Here is a 6,837-nt window from a genome sequence, read left to right as displayed (position 1 = left end):
AATAGGAATGCCGTTCGGGCCCATGGCCTTGCCAGATGCGACCGAGCGTATGGCGAGGGCAATTTCGTCCGAGGTGGGAGCAGCATCCAACGACTCCCTGTCCTCCACCGAAAGGGAGGGTAGCGCGATATCCCGAAGCAGGGCATGGGAATCCGCCTCCGAGCAGGGAGAGACCGGGGAATACACCTCGCGGAAATAGTCCGCGAAGCAAGAGACAATGTCTTCTGGCTCGGTGACACGTACACCATCCATCCTCTCAATCAACGGGACCACACGACTCGCTCTCTCCTTTTTATCCAACCATGCAAGCAGTTTACCAGCCTTATCACCCACATCATACAGTCGCCCCTGTTGCTCTCTATAGAGGCCCCTGGCCGCCTCCGTGACAAGGGCCCTGTAGGCCGCCTGCTTAAGCTGTAGGACATGTAGTGCAGCATCCGTCACCCCACCCTCTAGATCACCCTCCAATTCAGCGATTTCGGCCTCCACCCGGGTCACCTCCTCTTGCTCGCGCCTCCGGGCATGGGATATGAAGGAGAGGGCCTCCCCTCTAAGAACTGTCTTGAAGGCTTCCCACAGGGAGATAGCCGAAGGGACAGACCCCACATTCTCCTCAAAATACCGCTGCAAGGATTTAATCAAGTCAGCACGAATAGTGGGGTCGCGCAGGTACCAGGCATTGATTGGAGCTACCCTTCCCTCCCCCCTCGGGAAGACATCAAAGTGGAACAGGAGCGGGGAGTGATCTGAAATACCCCGCGCCAGATGGCGCACCTCTCCCACTCTCCCAGCATAGGCGGCAGGGACAAGGATATGATCAAGCCGCGAGAGGCTACCATGGGCACCCGAATGGAAAGTGTACTGCAGCTGCGTGGGATGTTTTAAACGCCAGCAGTCCACCAATCCCAGTGTATCTAAGAGGCCGGACAGCCACGCCTGCGCCCGGGGGAGGTCCCTAGGGGGGTAACGATCCATAGTCCCAGAAGCCACAGAATTGAAGTCCCCCCCAACCACCAGAAGCCCCCCCGGAAGGTCAAGGAGGAGGCGCCCCAGGTCCGCAAAAGTGGTAGACTGTAACCCCGGTGGGACGTACACTGAAACCAAGACAACTACTTTACCCTCCATTCTCCCCACCAAGGCAGTGTAGCGTCCCCTCTCATCATGGCGCACCTCGTCTATTTCCAGCGGGAGCGAGTTCTTAACCATGATGCCCACCCCCCGCGAGCCAGACGTGAAGCCCGAGTGGGCCACCAGACGATAGCCACGCCGATTCATGGCACAAAAGGAATTACCAATAAGGTGTGTCTCCTGCAGAAAGACCACATCTGGCGAAATTCGTTTCAGATACTGCAGGACCACACCTCGCTTAATCCTATCCCCCAGTCCATTAACGTTCCACGACAACAAAGTCAGGTCCCTACCCCCCATCACACACAGAAGCCATCATTCGTCCCCCCGAGAGAACCACAAAAACACCAATACAGTAAAGGGTTTGCCTTGCGGAAAAAACGAACAACACCCCACCCCAACCCACCCATCCCAACAAAACTCCCCCCTGCCTGCACCCCTGCATGAGCCCAGACAGCCCCCCCAAAGTGCAGTGTGCCTGTCGCCCCATGAATGAGAAAACTAACTAGTCCCCCAGAGGAGGAGGGAGAGCCCCCAAGAGACCCCGTACGACCTCCACAGGAGGGGAACTTACACAATCAGACAATGGTGACAGTAATGTTGTCCAGAGCAAGGCCTACTATTAGTCCCTCAGTCCTGATCCGGCGAGCCCTCCCCGCCAACCGCGCCCCCCCCACCCCCCCGGCCCCGATCCCCGGGCAAAGTGTCCAACCAGTCCCCGGCCGCCTCGGGACGATCAAAAAAGTGCGTGCGGCCATCCACCTCTACCCTCAACTTCGCTGGAAAAAGCATTGCATACTTGATGTTCAGGTCCCGTAGGCGACGTTTGACTCCGAGAAAACTCAGTCTCTGCTTCTGGACCGCCGGAGTAAAATCAGGATAGAAGTTTACGTCCATATTGTCGAGTCTGACCGGTCCTTGTAGCCTAGAGGTCTGCAGGATAGCGTCTCTGTCCCGAAAGTTGAAAATCCGGGCAATGAGAGGCCTCGGAGGGGCTCCGGCCTTAGGTCTTCCTCCGGGGACCCTGTGGGCACGTTCCACCGCAAAGAGTTTACTCAGCCCCCGGGGCTGGAGATGGGTGAGGATCAGGTCCTCCACAAACAGATCCGCCGCCTCCTCCTCACGTCCCTCCGGCACCCCGATAATGCGGACATTGTTCCTCCGGGCCCGACCCTCGGAGTCCTCCAGTCGACGATCCATCAGGGCGCTCGCCTGGCCAAGCCGGCGCACCTCCTTTTGGAGGGCCGCCACGTCAGTTGTAAGGCCCGAGGTAGTGTGGGCCAAAGTATCGACCCGGTCATTCGTCTTAGACAGATCGGCCCTCACCAGGCCCACATCCACGAGGACCGAGTCAATCTTCTGCGCCAGAGTGTCGAAGCGCTGGTCCACCGAGGCCTTCATCTCGGCGATGGCGCCCATGACGTCTCGGAGGGTCAGATCCGCGGGCAGAGCAGGAGCATCAGTCGGGCCCGCAGGGGACCCGCGCGGCGCCTCTGGAGATCCCTTCTGGAGGGTGTAGCGGTCCATGTTGTTGGACTGATGGGCTGTGCCACGGCGGGTCAATTTCACCTTTGCCCGGTCGCCATCTTGCTTTGTGGACATGGTTCCAGTCCCCAAATCGTACCAATCTCCTTAAAAGGGGCCGACAATCCAGTTCACGGGCTCCGGGGGGGGGGGCGACCACAGCTCCGCAGGGCAGATCACAGCTGGCGGGCCGGCAGGGCACCCCAATGAGGCCACACCACCGCACACCGCCCCGCAACCCTACCTCGCCTGGCAGCAAGGAGGGCGCAAAAGCGAAAGTGAAAGTGCGGGGTACGCAAGTCGCCCAGCCTTGCCCGCCGCTGTTGTTCACTTTGTCTCCGGATCGCCCCACAACTCCAATCCGGGGGGCCGGCGTGGAGAAGGCCGCAAACCTCAATCGGTGCTCCCGCCGGTGTCCGGGGTCCGATTCGGAAACGGAAAACGGGTGGCACCTCAGCTCGGGCTCACAAACACAGTCCCCTCGTCTAGGACAGGATATAGTCAGGATTTATGCAGGAGGTCGCGGAGGTCCTCGGGAGCCTCGCACCTACGCGGCCATCTTGGATGCGCGCTAGGCTCCTCCTCGAGACTGGTCCTTCTCAATGTTACAATGGAACCAGCAGCACTGAAAACACGTTCGGAAGAGACACTTGCAACAGGGCAAGCCAGATAGCTTATCGCCAGCCTGCTGAGCTGTGGCCATTCAGACCTTTTCCTATACCAATACTGCAATGGGTTTTGATCAATGTACACCTCTGTTGGGTTGTCCAGATAGGCCTGGACCATCCGCTCAATGTTCAGGGTTGCTGCTGGTAAGCTTTCGTGCTCTTTTCGCTGTGCATCAGCACTGTGCTTATTAATGCCTAACTTTACATACCAATCGTGTAATGATTGTACTCGGCCTAATGATCCAGTTATTGTTGCTGTGGTCGATAGTGATGGTGAGTGTTGTGATCCAAATGCACTGCCCTCAGCCGACGAAGTTGCACTTGATCCTGCATGGCCGGCTGCAGTACTTCTTGTGGGTTGATCTTGCGGTCTTTTAATTAGCAGCCGTTCGTTTTCCAACTTACTGGCTGCTTCAGCTATACAAGTTTTGTAGCGGGCAACATCAATCTCGGAAAAAGCAAAGAATGTCTTCACTCCAAATTTTGCACGTGGATCCAGTATTGTGGCACAAATGTAATGTTCTTGTGACAAAATTTTATTTTGTATCCTTACATTTTCAGCTAAGCGACGGGATAAGCTCTCCACCAAGTCATGGGCTTCCCTTTTGTCCTCTACACCTTTGTATGATTCAGACACATTATTCAGCTGATGCTCTAGCATTTGCAATAATGGGATAGCTTGGCCCATTGTACAGTCCTCCTTGCTGACTTCACGTGTGAAGACCTCAAAAGGACAAAGCATCTCAGTCAGGCATTTAATTAGGCTCCATTGCTCCATCTCAAGGTTCATGCCTTTAACAGTAGCATCCCCTCTTCTTTTCCAGACATATTCATGGAGTGACCTGTACTGCTCTTACAGACGATCAAACATGTAATACATTGAGTTCCAACGTGTTGCCACCTCCTGGATGAGTGCTTTGACTCGCATCCTATGTTCACATTGGATGATCCTCAGCTGCTTCCGAGTTTTAAAAGAATGGCCGAAATGAGTGCATATTCTTTGGCAGATGGCCAGGAAATTGCTGACTGTGGGTTCTTTTTTCAGAAAGTCTTGAAATATAATGTTTATGCAATGCGCCAAACACGGAACCCTGAAATAGGAACCAAGTTCCATGGCCTTAAGTACATTACTGCCATTGTCTGTGGCAGCAAAACCAATACCAAGCCCTCTTGGCCGCAGCCATTCCAAAACCTTGCTGCGAAACTCATGTAAAATGTTTTCAGCCGCATGAGATTTCTCCATGGCGAACATGGCTAAAGTTGCATGTTTCCGAGTACCTTCAAAAACCACACCTGTGTCAACAGCACCTCGTGCAGATAGCTTATCTCTAACCCCCACGAAAGAGATCCAGTGTGCAGTGATGCACATGTAATCTGTGGCTTGGCAACTGGTCCACATGTCTGTTGTCAGGTGGATATTGTGAACAGCACTCTGCTGCAAAGCTTGTCCAACCAATTCCAGCACATCATGATGTAGTGCCGGAACAGCAATTCTTGCGAAATAGGACCGGCTGGGAACCTTCCATTTAGGGAAGATGGCGGACACAAATTCAAGGAAACCCACCCCTTCCACAAATGAAAAAGGAAGAAGGTCCAGCGCTAACATTTTAGCCAGCTGAGCATTGTACAACCGTGCCGTTGGGTGGTTGCGTTGGAACTGCCCCTCCAACCTAAACATGCTCTCAATGGTAGGCTGGATTACTTTCCTTTGTGGTGCTGTTTTCATTTACCCACTAAGGCTCAACGACACAGATTGTCTCATTGCGGTACTCGGTCGCCTTGGTGTCTCAGCCTGACTCAGAGTATGGCTCTTATTGCGGTGCCACTCTGATGTTACTGAGGAAGATGTGGGCGTTACCACTGCACTACTGGGGACAGGGCTAGAAATGCCTCCCTCTTCTTCACCTTCCACCGCAATAATATCACTCCCTGATTCTTCCTGACCAACTTCAATGGGTTGAGTTTTTCTACTTTCTTTTAACTGAAGTAGGTGATCCTCCCACATGATAGTGTGGTGTATTCTGAGATAACTTGCTTGTCCTCCAGTACCATAGTTTGTACCAAGCTTACCACGCCGAACACCTTGCTGACAAATTGAGCATATAGCAACGTTATCCTCCTTGGCGCTAACAGAAAAGAATTCCCAAACTGGGGAGGAGAACTTTCTGGCACTGCTGGATGTGCCACTTTTAAATCCAAATGAACTGGGGAGTGTGCTTGAAATGTGACCCTGTGCACCTAGACTGTGACTTTTACTACCACTACCTACTGAGATGGTTGAGCTGGATGTAGGTCCCTGCCGGGCCTTGGAAAATATGGCAGCTGGAGGTAGTGGTGGTGTAATCTTTGTTGGTGATATCCGTGCTACATCCCGCTCAGTAGCAGCCTTTCTGGATAGGGTGAGAATGTTGGTCTCCAATCCCTTTGGGATGGGAGTAATGTACGTGATGACTGGCTCATCTTCATCAACATCACCACCCCCCTCTTCTACATCTACCTCCATAACTCTAAGTTTTTCTGGGACCTTCGTTTTCAGAAGCATTGTCTTGTGGCGTATATCACTCTCAGACTGAGCTGGTGGGAGCCAAGGGGCATCACGATCATCAGAAGCGGGGCTTGAAGAAGAAGATGATGGACTAAGCCTCCTTTTCCTTGCTGGTGGTCTGGAAGACAATAGATCTTCTGAAACAGTGGTTTGACTTTGCTCCACTTTGTCTGCAGGAAGCTCGATTTCCTGAAATGCCCCTACGTCAGGAGCAACAACTACTATGATGGGCTGTTGCGGCCGCTGCTGTTCTTGTTGCGGCTGCTGCTGTTCTTGTTGCGGCTGCTGCTGTTCTTGTTGCGGCTGCTGCTGTTCTTGTTGCGGCTGCTGCTCTTCTTGTTGCGGCTGCTGCTGTTCTTGTTGCGGCTGCACACTTATCTGCTGAGTTTGCGCCTGCGTTGAACTTGATTGTGTACTACTTTGCGGTAATGACATTTCTTCAACATCACTGCTCGTTAGTAGACTGGCTACCTCTGCGACACTAAAGCCCTTGGGCCTAGGTTGGTGGGGTTGGACCGCTGTGCTGCTCCCAGCTTGGTTCCCGGACAACGCTGCTGCAGGCGTAACTTTTTTGGTGCCAAAAAAACATTGGCCGGCACACCACCAGTCGTGGTTAATGGCACTTCCTTTTGCTGTTCCTTCTTCTCACCGACAACTTTCTTGGTAATAGACCTGGTACCTTTCTTTGGGGCCATCTTCTTCAGATGTCAGGCAGGATGCAGATGCACAACAAGTTCTGGTCACACGTGGACGTGATGCGCAGCAGGACTTCTGTCTGGCTGGCAGTACAACGGGTAGCCGGGTGATGCTGATGACACCTCCTCCTCTGTCTTTTGTGCACCTAAAAGCAAATAAGCCAGGAGAAGAACATCAGTGAAATGTTGCATTTGTTGTTGTGGTTCAGTTACTTAGTATTGTACTAGTGCAAACAAAAGATATAGTCTAGCCATTTATGAGTTTTTTTTAACAAGG

Source organism: Triturus cristatus, chromosome 10 (genome assembly GCF_964204655.1).
Source record: "Triturus cristatus chromosome 10, aTriCri1.1, whole genome shotgun sequence".
NCBI lineage: Eukaryota > Metazoa > Chordata > Amphibia > Caudata > Salamandridae > Triturus > Triturus cristatus.
This window is presented reverse-complemented; position numbering follows the sequence as displayed.